The sequence below is a fragment of the Myotis daubentonii genome, chromosome 5 (assembly GCF_963259705.1).
Source record: "Myotis daubentonii chromosome 5, mMyoDau2.1, whole genome shotgun sequence".
Classification (NCBI taxonomy): domain Eukaryota; kingdom Metazoa; phylum Chordata; class Mammalia; order Chiroptera; family Vespertilionidae; genus Myotis; species Myotis daubentonii.
The window spans coordinates 67,402,914-67,418,098 of NC_081844.1; the positions used below are offsets into that span (position 1 = coordinate 67,402,914).

Consider the following 15,185-nt stretch of genomic DNA (forward strand, 5'->3'; position numbering starts at 1 on the left):
AGCAGAGACCTAGCATGGTCTAATTGAAATTTATTTCTTACTACTGGTTTTATTTGCTAGCCTTCTACTGTTCAATTCCTAGATGTATAAAATGTCAAATTGTGAGTTAAAGCTGTAATTTCCTAACAATGACATTATGAAAATTATTAATATGATGTTTTCCTTTTGCATTTTCAAATATAATGGCATTCTCCTTTATCTGTTCAAAGTAGCAATCTTCTTGGGTATAAATGAGTGTTTACTACAGAAAAAAAAGTAACACACGACTTCAGAATTACAAAAAAAAACATGGAGAGATGTCTATTTAGTTCTTTTCCCATTTTTTAGATCAGGTTGTTTTTCTAATTTTAAGTTTTAAGAATTCTTTGTATATTTTGGGTAACAGTAACTTATCAGATATGTTTTGTAAATATTTTGTCCCAGTCTGTGACTGGTATTCTCATTCTCCTGACAGTATTTTTATGGAGCCTGAATTTTTAATTTTACTAAAATCTTTTTTTTTTAATAATATTCAACACTTTTGCTGGGAAGAAAGCAGAGCTCCTTATGCAGTTATACCAGAAGTTAATCTCTGAGATATTATCTCATGAAATTAATGATTATCAATAGACTACAAACTATTTTATAGCAGAAAACACATTATATATATATATGTGTGTGTGTGTGTATATATATATATATATATATATATATATATATATATATATATACACACACACACACACACACATATGCATATATACACACACTAGAGGCTTGGTGCATGAAATTCGTGCATGGGTATGGTCCCTAGGTCTGGCCTGCAATCAGGGCCAGCTTCCCTGGCTGTCAGCAGCCGGCCCCTCCCCGCCGCCAGCGGTAGCCCTATGTGTGGGGGCGACTGGCGGGGCAGGGGCTTTGACCAGGCACCGCCCATGCCCGCCACCACTCACCCCTGGTTCCCTGTTCACCATTGGGCAATAAGAGCCTGGTGGCCAGTGGAGGGGACCAAGAAGTTGGTGGCAGGCGATCAGGGCCTGTGGGCTGGGGGCAGCTCCAGCATTGAGCAGCTGCCCCCTGGTGGTCGTTCCACCATTCAGTCGATTTGCATATTACCCTTTTATTATATAGGATATATATACATACTAGTGGCCTGGTGCACGAAATTCATGCACATTTAAAGGAAATTAACTAGAGGAAATATTTTAATATTGCTATTTTCCCTTTCTCTATAATAGAAGTGTCAGAGACAACACCCTGCTGTGTGGGTCCTGGGTGCAGGTGAATGGGATTGCTGGCTGTCAGGCCACTGACAGCAAGCTGAACTACGGCCGATTTTGCGAGGGATGGCCCTCCCGCTGCCCTACTGTGTGGGTCCTGGGTGCGGGTATCTAGCTCCCTCCTCGCTCCTATCAGAGTCTTGGTCGCACGATGTGACCCAGAGTCAAGTCCCCACCCACCCACGCACGCCTCAAAATCATGCGAGACCCAGACTCAGCCAGCCCCACCGCCATTGGGCGAGACCCAGACCCGGCCAGCCCCACCCCTGTTAAGTCCCACCAGAGGGGGACACAGCTTCATGTCCCTGCCCACCCGCACGTGCCTCTCCAAACATGCAGCTTCCTGCTGATCAGTCATTACGGCATGGGGGCATCATGACCATTAGCATATTAGCTCTTTATTATATAAGAGATATATATTATAAAAAAATATATAATACATATCCACATATTTCAGTGCTTACGGGATATAAAAGTATCTATAGAGAAGTCAAGATCACATCCTTTTAGACTCCAAACACAAATATGTGTCTGAGGAAAGCATTGAGACTAGAGAATACTAAGGCTTGCTTAGGCATGCAAAATTAACAAGAAGAAAATCTACTGAAATATTTGGGCAGTCTTATGTACCCTGCACTTCTTTGAAAACTAAGCATAAAAATAATAGGTTAGGATAAATAATATCAAATGTTCTAATGTATGCAACATACATTTAAATAGTTATTCAGGACTCTAATCCATATAATTTTTATAACAGATTTTCTTTTAAATAACAAAATGACTTAGCTTCTATTTCCCTTAAAAACACACTTAGAGATTTCTTTAAGGAAAATATCTTGTTAAATATTTGAAATATACCATGACCATAATTATTTCTAAGCTTGGATAAAATGTTTCACTTCTTCATTTAATGTAATGTCAATTTGTATCTAATATATTTTTAATGATTTCCTTTATAAAATTATTTTCAATAGTAGTTGAAACATACCCACCTTAAATATTACTTCTATTTTTTTGGTTGGATACATTTTGTATTCAATTGTTTTATTAGTCTTTGCTCTTGAACACTACAGTGATTAATATAAGTATGTGTATGTGTACATATATACATAATTTTAATTGACTATATTCTTAATGTGATAATTTGATATTTTTATAACTCAATTGCTTGATATTATTAAATTTTAAATTACTTAAAATGTATGGATTGTTATTAAATTAGATTTATTCAAATTATCCCATGTTGTTGGTCAATTAGAAAAATTTAAATTTACTGTTATTACAGATACTGTTGCAATAAAATTCTTGTGGATCTTTTTACTCACATAATTGTTTCCTTGGGATATACTTCTGAAGTGCTGTTCTTTGCATATTTTTAAGGCTTTTGATACTCATTTCCAAATTGCCTTCCAGAAAGGTCATATCAATTTATACTCTCACATTAATATAGTGTGAAGAAGACATTTTAATGTTTTAATTGGGAGATTAATTGGCAAATTCTTTCTATAGTTTAAAGAAAAAAATATCCTGTATTATAAATTAAGTAGAATATTATAAATTAATGTTATAGCTTATATATGATTACTAAAAAGCATCTTCCTATAAATCAGGATGGGGTTATTAAAAATAAGCCCAAAGTTTGTGCAGTTGCACAACTTTATTTTTTCCTTTATGAGAGTAAAAAGATAATGAACAAACTCATTCTAAAAAATGAAGTTTCTATAATATTCGGTAGTCTAAGTTGTTATAGAGCATGTATCGAGTTTCAGTTATCCAAGATGAATAAATTCTAGAGATCTGTTGTACAGCATAGTGCCTAGAGTCACCAGTAGTGTATTGTACACTTAAAATTCTGTTTAAAAATTATATTTCAGTTAAATGTTGCCACCATAGTTTAAAAAAATAAAAATAATAAAGGGGCAGATGGATTGGAAGTAAGGATGTGTTTATTACTTGCTTGTGATGATGGTTTCATGGGTTTATGTATATGTCTGAACCCATCAAATTATAATAAATAGGTGTAGAAATTATACTTCAGTAAAGCCATTTAAAAACTAAAACCTATAAATAGGAAACTTCAAAGTTTTTACTTCTCTCTCTAATTTGATGGACAACAGCTATGTAATATAACTCCCTTTTCTGCTTAAAAAATAAAGAAATACATACACATATATGCAAAGGTGTGTCTGTGAATCTCTAGAGACTTGGTGATCTTCGACAAACTACTGGATTGAGGCAGATTAAACAGGTTCATCAGGATAAAAGACCATTCATAGGTTTTTGTCACCACTGATAACACCAAAATATTATTTCTTCAAGATTGAGCTAGTTTTTGGCATTTGTTGCTTTACTGGATCTGGTTCTAATTGATCTGTTTAAATATATAAATATCACGGTTGCTACCAAGAGTTAAGGAGATAACATTTGTGATTATTTAGTATAACATCTGGTATAAACAAGGGCTCAGTATAGACTGGTCATTATTTTCATGGTTATTTTCTGCATATTTTTTATTATAAAATAATTTATCGTTTACTACAAAATATTGTATAAAATATGTTTTATAATTTAAGTATTATGTTCCTTATCACAGTGATGGAAAGTCTTGAGACATCAATTGATTTTATTTGCTATTATGAATATTAAATATAGCTAAAAGGAGATTTATTTAAACATAGCACTTTTAGTTTTTTCTAAATGTAAGGGAAAACCTGTCAAATATTGCATTTCTACAAATAATTTAAAACATTTTTTTTAGTAACAAAGGGAGTTTTAAAGGGATCCCATATATTTGAGAAAAAAATAAGAGCTTAGAAACTGTGGCATAGAATTGCTCTGACGTGTATGTTATCTTACCTGGAATCATTTTATTATGAGGTCTAAAAAAAAAATAGCTGTTCTTTGGGACTGAATAAATATAGCTCTAATTTCAGCTTCTAATTTCAGGTTCTCATATATAATTACTCTCTTTGTGAGTATAGAGTGGAGGGTTTTGTGTTACCTTGGGTATGAGCTTTAATTTAAGTCCTCAGATTTCCAAAATTCTAATTTAAAATGCAGAGCAGCACAGCTATGATCAGATTGTTCTCTTACAAATGGGGTTTATAATTTACAAATCCCAAATGAAACAAATCATTTAGCAGAACTCAAAGAAATGAGTTTGCCTATGCTTCAAAATTTTTTGCCTTATACAAAGTGAAAGAAAAACAAGGCTTAAATAGTATTCTGTGAACCTAATCAAGAACTGTAGAGTTACTCTGGAAATATATGCCGAGTGGTGATTTAAATTCACTCCTTTGGAGAAATATTAATAAGTTAAGTTAAAGAAAGGCCAAAATCAGACAGCCTAAAAACTTTAGTGTCATGTAGCTGATTTCATGGTTTATATAGAAAAGAAAGGACCTTTCCCCATAGGTTACATCACATGAGTTAGATGCCATTGCCACTGCATGAGGGAAGACTCCTCTATCCCCCATCTAATTCTCAAGGGTAACTAAGATGTCAGATAATAATAATAAAAAAAATTAGTTCTTTGCAATTATCTTTACTTTCCCTATTCTTCATCTCTGGAAGAGCCTCGGACCTAAAATTGATGAGAACAATCTGACCAGATCTAGAAAACCAGGAAGATATTCTTCCTTCATTGGAAAAATAATCAATATCTGTCTGAGAGGGGAAAACACAAAAACAATACAAGCAGAAATTGAGTCTAAGAGTGTTAAGGAAGAAAGTGAGTTGGGAATATTTTATCCTTTTTTAATACTGAAAAAAAAATGTAGGGTTACTAATTTTTTTCTGAAATTTGGTAGAATTCATTAAAAACTTATAATCTAAATGTGCATACTTGTTTTTGATATTATAAGTTAAAAATTCAAACTGACAGAAAACAATTCCACATCGCTTCTCGGCCTTTTGGCTAAGATCAAGTGTAGAAAACAATTCCAATATTCAATTTTATGTAGTGCCATTTAAATTTTGTAAATGGTGTTTTGTGGTTAGAATTTTTACGAACTTACATGTGTATTTAATTTGTCATCATGTAGATATTCATAACACATTATATTATTTTGAATGTCTAGCATTTTAAAAATTCATAATCATTTTTAATTTGATTTTTCTGTCTCATACCCATGGGCTCTTACCTTATAATCATTCTGACCATTTATCAATCATGCTTTTAATAGCTTTTGTTCTCTTGTTATCATAGAATAATGTTAGCTACCTGAACCAGAATGTCTCCACTCAAGCTCCAAAAATCATAGAGATCAGAAGGAAGTGCGGAAATGTACACATCACCATCCCCTGCATTCTAAAAAAATAGACATAATATTTTTAAAACATAAATTACACACATCTAGGGGAATAAACACAAAATCCAGTAGATCCTGGAGCCCAGGTCTATACTAAGAGCAGGGCAGAAAATTTAATGTCCATGCAAAACAGAAGAGAAGTTTGGGGAGCATGTGGATGAGAGAGGAGGGATGCAAACTCCCTAGGAGAAACAGCATTACATGTAGAGGCAACACTGAGAGTAGGTTTAAGATCTAAAAGCTTTGTTCTTTTTATGGTTTTTGTCCCTGCTATACTTCTTCAATTGGTCATTTAATTCCTAGAACTCATTGATCAGAGTTACTTTTAATTAATAATTTGAAAATTCAAAATAAACATTTATTTTAGAAGACAATTGCTTTTCAGTACGTAATTGACTGTCTTGTCTGAGTACCAGTCATGTTCAGGTGGATTACTGTTATAGCTCCTAATTACTTCTGTTTCCCTTACAGTCCATTTCAGAGGATAGCTGAGTTGATGCTTCCTTCCTAAATCTCCTCCATGGATCCTCATGTAACATAAAACCCTACAGTATCTGGGCTTTATTAATTCCCTGACTTCATCTCTTACTATCTTTTCTCTGACAACATGGTGATTTAGTCATCTGGCTTCCTTGTTGTTCCTCACACACAACTCAGGGGTTTGCAAATGGCTGTCCCCATTGTCTAGGATGATTTCCCCCATAAATAACCATTTCCCTCACCTCCCTCAATTATTTGCTTAAATGACACATTCCCAGTGAGCTCTACCCCAAATATCTTAACAAAAATTGCATCCCTGCCATCTACCCTGATACTCCCAATTATGCATTATGTTTATTGTCTGTCTCAGTAATAAAAAACACCAAAATAGTAGGAATTGTGTAAATTTTTTGCCCATATTTATTTATTAACCCCCCAAATCCACTTATTTGTGGCAACCTAAGGTACAGGGAATGTACGTAACTTTTCTACAACCATTCAGCTATGAGTTTCAGAGGCCGGTATTACAGACAGGTTCTTTCTATTCCCTTAGTGACCATTGAAATTGCCTCTAGATTGAAATTTTACATGCAATGTAAGCACAACAGGGGGAGGGACTGTGACTGATTTACTGGCTTATCCCAACCACTCACACAACAATAGCTGATACAACACAAGAGACTGAGTAAATATTTGTTTATTATATTAAAGATAGGATGATTAAGAAATTTAGCAATGGCCCTAGCTGGTTTGGCTCAATGGATAGAGTGTTGGCCTGTGGACCTAAGGGTCTAGGTTTGATTCTGGTCAAGGGCACGAACTTCGGGCTCCTCCCCGGCAGGGCAGGCAACCAATCGATGTGAGAAAAACACATCGATATTTCTCTCTGTCTTTCCCTCTCTCTTCCACTCTCTCTAAAAATCAATGGAAAAAGATCCTTGGGTTAGGATTTTAAAAAAAAATCAGCAATGAATTTTTTAAAAATACTTAATATAAAATACCTAAAATAAATAATTTTAGGAGTCATTAAGAAAATGAAAATTATTTAAAACCATTGAATGATCAGATTTGAGAGAAAGCTGCATCATTGAGGACACAAATATAATCAAAAATTTTAACATAATAATCCATTTTTATTGATCATTATATTTTAAACTAGTGGCCCAGTGCACAAAATTCCTGCACACAGGGGTTGGGGGGGCAGGATGGAGAGTGTGTCCCTCAGCCTGGCCTGTACTCTCTCCAGTCTGAGACCCCTTGGGGAATGTCCGACTGCCAGCAGCTGGACATCCCTTTAACAATCTGGGACTGCGGGCTCCTAACCGCTCAACTGCCTGCCTGCCTGATCGCCCCCTAACTGCTCCCCAGCCAGCCTGATTGACACCTAACTGCTGGCCTGATTGCCCCCAACTACCCTTCCCTGCTGGCCTGATCACCCACAACTGTCTTCCCCTGCCACGACCCACCTCCTCTGCCAGGCCCTGCCTCTGCTGTGCGTGTTGCCATCTTTGCGGTGGCCATCTTTGCGGTGGACATCTTGTGACAATGTCGTGCGTGAAGGCCACCTAAGCTTTTATTAGTATAGATGATCAATATATAAAGAGAAGTTAATAATTTTCTCATGAGCCCTAAATAAAAATTAAAACACACTACTAACAAAGGAGTAGTTCAATTAAATTATAAATTATTTGAGAACTCTCAAAACCATGAGACCATTGTGAAATTTAGTAGTCCTTTTCATATCCTCTGACATTGTTTGCTTATGTCAAATTTCTACTTTAAGTGATGTAAAATCTATATAGATTTTGAAAACTGCATGGCTTAATTTTTCTTCTTCTTATCTTTATATATAATTAACCTATACTCAGTATAAACATGTGACAACTATATACACTAAAGAATCATATTCAAAATTAAGATTTTATCCTTTAGACAACTATTTTAGGGAGAGTCAAATTCAAAATAGATTGTATAACCTATCTCGTATATACAAGGAACTCTATTTTAATATATTTCAACTTCCCTAAGCACCATTCATTACTCACTGAATGGAAATAACTTTCATAGAAATATAGTTTAAATTATATATTTCAAAATAACATGTTATGTATTAAAAACTATGGAAAAGAAGAAATAAAGGTGGAAGAGACATAAAAGAACAAAGGAATAAGTTCTAAACCTATTTTATATATGGAAAGCATTTGTTGTAATCTCAGCACGCATTTAAAAAGCATTTAATCACAAGCAGGAAAGCACAAAATTTATGAGTTAAAGAGTGTTTTAATAATGGAGAAAGGTGGGAAGAGAAAAATAAAAAAGTTTCTAGTAGTTTTCATTGCATAACCACCAAGCTTAGAACCCACAAATTTTCTAGTAGTTTTCGCTGGTAGAGAAAGGTAGGAAGAGAAAGATAGAAACGTTTCTAGTAGTTTTCAATGCATAACTACCAAGTACAGGACCTAAACATTTATTTCAAATGTGAGTGCAGCTGGGCAGTGGTAGAGCAACTTCGCTAAATGTGGGTCTTGGATGAAGGAGCAGCAGCTGCTCTGGGAAGCTTTTTCTCATTGTGATAGCAGAAACACAGGAGTCGTGGGCGTGTGCTCCATGGTGCTACACATTTTAAATGCCTGCTTTAAAGAATTATTTTTATCATGAGTAGGTGCCTAATTATATCAAATTATTTTTTCTGCAAATTTAATTTTGCTAAATAATTTTTCTGCTGATTCATTTTCTAGTGTTTAACCACTTGCAGTCATGGTATAAACCCAAATTCAATAAACTATAAGGATCTGTTTTTATATATTGCTTGTTTTCATTTGTTAATATTTTTCTTATAATTTTTGTCTTATAAGTGAGATCGGCTTATAGATTTTATTCTCTCTACAATCCTATGTGAAGTTTGGTGTCAGGGTTATGCAATCTTCATGTAGTGCTTTGGGAATACTTGAGTATCATAGCATTCTTATCTAGCAAAGTTAAGGTAACTATACCAAACTAGAAGCCCGATACACGAAAAAATGTGCAAGGGGCTCGGCCCTTGCAGCCCCAGCTGCCTCGTGGCCCCACCCCCCACTGACTGGTCCTTCCGGAAGGTCGTTCCAGAAGTCATTCTGCCATCTGGGCTAATTAGCATATTAGCTCTTTTTTATATAGGATGATGAGTCAAAATTGCCTATTGAAAGAAATCTTTTGGTTCTAAAATTTGTTATTTCTTCTAATACTACCCATAATGTCCTAGGATTATAAATTTAGGAACATTTATTTTATTTGTAGGAATGACTCATATTTAACAGCAGAAAACTCTTTTATAATGTGGCAAAATCTACAAACAAAACTGTTTGATTATATCACCACCTCTTCTCTCCCAATGTTGGTCGGTGAAATGTCACCCTAGCTTTGGATTCTGCCTGCCATCATTTTTCATTCTTAATTTCATCATGATGTCATTTGATTCCACTAGTAATATCTCTATGTTGATTAATATCTCACTTTTGCAACAGAATTATAATGTTTTCCTCTTTCTTGATTTTCTTATGTTTACATGAAATTTAGGATTTGTAAAATATACATTTTCATATGATATGTCATTATATATGATATATGATATATGATATATTATACACTGAGTGGCCAGATTATTATGACCACTGACGTTTGTAGGCAAATTAGCCGTACACTGCATCGTATGGGATGTGGAAGCCGAAGGCCTGTTCGAACACCTTTGCTGTCTGCAGTTACCAAGATAAAATGTCTCCAATTCGCACAGGAACACAAGGATTGGACAGTCGAGCACTGGAAAAAAAAGTCATGTGGTCCGATGAATCACGTTTCCAGTTGCATCATGCAGATGGCAGAGTGAGAATTTGGCGGAAACAGCATGAAACCTTTACCCCACATACATGAGTACAACCCTTCAAACTGGTGGGGGCAGTGTTATGGCTTGGGGCATGTTTTCCTGGCATGCTTTGGGCCCTTTAATTTGTGTTGAACAACGTCTGAATAGCACAACATACCTAAGTATCATTGCTCATCAAGTTCATCCTATCATGTTGATGGCGTATCCCAATGGAAATGGCTTCTTCCAACAAGACAATGCGCCATGCCACGGTGCTCGTATTGTGCAGGAGTGGTTTCAAGAACATGAGGGAGACTTTACCTTGCTTTGGTGGCCCCCACAATCACCAGATCTCAATCCAATTGAGCAATTGTGGAATGAAGTTAAAAGAGCCATCAGGCAGCTGGTTCCACAATCATCAAATCTCACAGAACTGGACAGTGCTATTCATCAGGCATGGTGTCAGATTCCTCACATCACCTTTCAACATCTCATGGAGTCAATGCCAAGAAGAATCGCTGCAGTATTGAAGGCAAAAGGTGGACCAACAAAGTGTGATGGGAGGGTCATAACAATCTGGCCTCTCAGTGTATAGTATATAGTATATAGTATATAGTATATAGTATATAGTATATAGTATATAGTATATATGTATATATGTATGTATACATATATGTAAAGTTCCAATAAGACATGTTCACAACCTATTCTGCAATTAAAAAATGGCACTAGTCAGTTTCCTGGGATGGGTGTAGAGAAATTAACTGCAAAAGTGATTTTGGGGGGTGAATTAAAATGTTCTATATCTCAACTGGTGTTGTCTTTACATGGTTGTAAACATTTGTCAAAACTCATCCAACTTGATGGACATCTGTGCTGTTTCCACTTTTAGACTATAATGAATAACACTACTCCGAACATTCATGTACAATTTTTTATGTACTCTTTGTCAGGTAATTTATTATGTGGGAAATTACACAAATTATAAGATACACCTAAACCAGAGAATAAGAATTAGTCCATTTCCCCTGAAGGGATTGAATGCCTACCTTAGCATGAAAGATTAAGAGATCCTCAAAATGACGGCTTCTCTGAGCTGAAATAGTTTGTGTCTGCCCATACTTGTCACACTTTAGCACACATGTCCCAAATTGGAGTGACTGAATTATCGAAGCTGTGTCTGGAACTGGAAGGCATGGGAACTCTCTATGCTGTTTCTCTGAAAATAATGTTGTTGTACATTCTCTACTACTCTTCAAAGCAATATACACTTGTTGCTGGGAGAAGCCTGCTGTTTCTCAGGAGTGCGTTAATCTAACCTTGTGTCTACTGCTGTGGCAGAGCAGAGCAGGCATTGCAAAGCCTGTTTATCTGACATATTCAAGTAAAGGAACACAAGACTTGGGGGACTTGTTTAGAAGTCTCAGTATTTTGCTGTCAATTGGGAATAAATAGGACAGAAGAGGCATATGACACGAAATAAAATAAAGGCAGGACAAAGGGGGCAAGACAGATGCCAGAGAGGTTTAGAACATAGATGCAATAAGATTGAAGGTTTAATGTCCTGTTAAAGATGAATGATTAGGAAGAATTTGAAATAACTTCTGGGTTTCTGTCTTAAACCACTGAGTAGGAAGCACAGAATGAAGAATAAGTTTTAGGGAGGAAGATGATGAATTGTTTCCCATGTTTCTGGAGCCACACCAAGAAGGGGTATGTTGGAAATAATAGCAGTTATCTGTTTTATTTGAAGAATTTAAAGACAAATCAAGCTTCTTATTATCTTACTAATATTAGAGAACTATATTCAGCATTGTTCCATCTTAGCTTTCATTTTCCACCAGTCCTTCCCTTGAATGGATAAAATGTATGGTTGACTGCATTTTTTTCCCCTTATTTGTACTTTTAATATGCTGCTGGACACCTTCTTAGGTACCTACTTCAAGCCATTTATTTATTTATTTATTTATTTATTTATTTATAAAATACATTTTTATTGATTTCAGAGAGAAAAGCAGAGAGAGAGAGAGAGAGAGAGAGAGAGAGAGAGAGAGAGAGAGAGAAACATCAATGATGAAAGAATCATTTATCAACTGCCTACTGCATGCCCCTACTGGGGATTGAGCCCACAAAGCAGGCATGTGCCCTTGACTGGAATTGAACCCAGAACCCTTCAGTTTGCAAGCCGATGCTCTCTCCACTGAGCCAAACCAGCTAAGGCTCAAATCAGCCTTTAAATCTACATAACTGACAGGCTACATACCTATTAATAAACTCCTCTTCTTTGAATTCTCAATTTATAACATAAATAATAGTAAATTGACATTGAATTTTCCTTGTACCAGGCAACATGTTAAGATATACATATATGTGTGGGTTTATAGTTGTATGAAAAATACAGTTTATTCTTGCATTATTATTTATTAATGTCCTTTTCCATATGAACAACTATAAACCTATTTTTGTCATATATATATATTTTTTTATAATATATATATATATATTTTATAAATCCTTCCTATGGCAATTTACTCTTCCTATATTCAATTCTATATATGTGTATGGGTGTGTTTACATATCTAAATTTGCATATAGGATTATAAGACTTTCAAAGGGATAGCTCTATATCTATTATTCACTAGAGGCCCGGTGCACAAATTCGTGCACCAGTTGGGTGCTTTGGCCTGGCCTACAGGATAGTGGCAAAACCAATTCTCCGACATTCCCCGAGGGGTCCCAGATTGGGAGAGGGCTCAGGTCAGGCTGAGGGACCCCATTGGTGCATGATCAGGGCTGAGGAGGGATGAGGGAGGTTGGCCAGCCGGGGAGGGACAGCGGGAGGCCTCCAGGGCATGTCCAGCCCATCTGGCTCAATCCCAATTGGCCGGACCCCAGTAGCAAGCTATCCTACCTATCAGAGCATCTGCCCCCTAGTGGTCAGTACACGTCATAGTGAGCTGTTGAGCAGCCTTAGCATATCATTAGCATATTATGCTTTGATTGTTGAGTGGCCAACTAGATGACCAGGCACTTAGCATATTAGGCTTTTATTATATAGTATAACCCTCACAATGCTTTCTCAGTTGTTTTCAACACATTTTTGGCTGAATTAATGGCTAAGTGAAAGAATAATGAATCTTCTCTCTATAATGAAATATAGAGGGAAAAGAAGAATATTTTATGTTGAACTTAAAAGATATTTGAATGGAGATTTGTGAAGACGATAACATTCATATAGGTTTGGGTTTGGTTGCATAGGTGTTTTATAATAGCTACAAATCACCCTCAGAAAAAGTATCTAACACAATCCCTTAACTATAAATTATCTTAAAAATATTTTCTCTATTTAAGCATACATCTTGCTTCTAAACTGGTAAGCACTGAAACCTTTCCAAGATGATAAACTTTCTAGAATATATGTATGTGTACTTAAAGAAAAGCATTCTCTTGAAAAATTTGAAACTTTAAAGAAGTCAGTTTTGTTCTGAAAAACCAAAATAGAACTTTTTCACAAGAGAAATTAGTAAAAAAAGAAAAAAAAAATGTGTTGCTTATGTTGAATTTTGTGGAGCTTTATAAATATATTCTTAACAATCTAAAAAATCCTCAGTTAAACACAGAGGGAAAGAGCAGGCTTATTGTATTTTGTATGATGCTGTCATGCAAAGTCATGCTATTGAACAGAAACTTCCAATAGAAATCATTTAGTCATGTGCTATTCAATAGGACTTTTCCTGATGATAAAAATGTTGCATACATGTGTTGTCCTATGTAATTGCAGCTGGCCCCAATTCATTACGGAGCACTTAAATATAGCTAGTAACACAGAGAACTGATTTTGTAATTTATTTTCTTTTAATTAATTTTAATTTAAATGTCCACAAATGGTTAATGGCTATATTATAGGAAAGTAAAGCAAGGACTAATAAATTCTACTTAGGGCTTTATACAGAAGCTTGTATCTTCTAAAATATATTACACATAACTTCTGTGAAAACAAATCATTACTTTCAGCCTTTTATAATAAGAAATTGCCACAGGGATCCACAAAAGCCTAATTTTGGAAAGAACAAACAAGTATAGATTTACTGCCATATTAATTAGTATTTAAGAGTGTTAAGAAACAACAAACAAACCAAAAGATAATGAGGATATGAAAAGCTATCTGTTGTAACTACTCATGGAACAAGAGAATATTAACTTTGACAGCCAAATTTGACAACATTTCTATGAGTCTGCCAAGACGAATAGTTTGCATAAAGACAAAATAGTTCGATTAAAATATACTATATGAAATTTTGTTAATATGTTTAATTTTAAAACAGAGATATTTTACATTTGTTTGCGTGTAGTTGATGGGAATATACATAAATGACATTTATTATCTTTCTTATTTTTAGTTATTTTGTAGGTTTTTTTAATTGATTTAAAATAAGGAAATAAAAACTAACAATTATTTCCCCTCTGGTTAATTAGATAATTTGGAAAACTATTCTAAATTAATCTAAATTAAAATACTCTCATTTGGATTAAAAATGAGTATTTCTGTTTAAAATTTACATAATGTGATACAATTTGTTTGTTAGCCATATGGGTAAATTTATTTAGTGTAATTTTTCAAGAAACTGTAGAGATACACATTTTCTAGTTCTATGTAACCAATATCAAAATTGTTTTAAAAATTTTCTCATACAGAGCCATACAGTAAATTAAAATACAGTTACAGTGATTATAATATCAGGGACACAGCAAAAACCTTGAAAATAAAGACTAAAGGGCAAAGCATAAATAATAAAGAGAGAAAAAGCTAAATTTACTAAAAAATAATTAGATGACCTAAGCATAAACTCTTGATTCTAAAAGTTAGCTCAGAGTCTTCCGCCATTCTGTAAAAAAGTGCATCAAGTGAATTCTACTCATCTTACTTTCTAATAAGATGACTCACAGTACCTTCAGAAAAACAGTTTTCTTCATCTGGACTCTGATGAGAATTAATTTGGTATGTTATATCCTCAATGAGACATGTAGAAATGTCCTTAATATGGTCATTCATTATCTTGACACTATACAAAAGTACAAAACCCAAGAAGAACATACTTGTTAAAATATTAACTTAAAATTCGGCTTTTGAAACTAGTCAGAGCACACAAAAGATTTATGCCAAAGTATACATTAATCTTATTAGTTTAGGACTTTATGAAGATAAATAAGAACTGCATCAAATAAGCATCAGAAGGTAGAAATTAAAAGCATTTAAAGAGGCAAAAATCAAGTAAAATGTGTGTGGATGTGTTTTTG

General features: G+C 34.6%; 1 pseudogene; it reads left to right on the plus strand.

The window, feature by feature from the left end:
• The first annotated feature begins 5,155 nt into the window (after positions 1 to 5,155).
• Positions 5,156 to 5,285, plus strand: LOC132236394 (U2 spliceosomal RNA; annotated as a pseudogene).
• Positions 5,286 to 15,185: the final 9,900 nt, after the last annotated feature.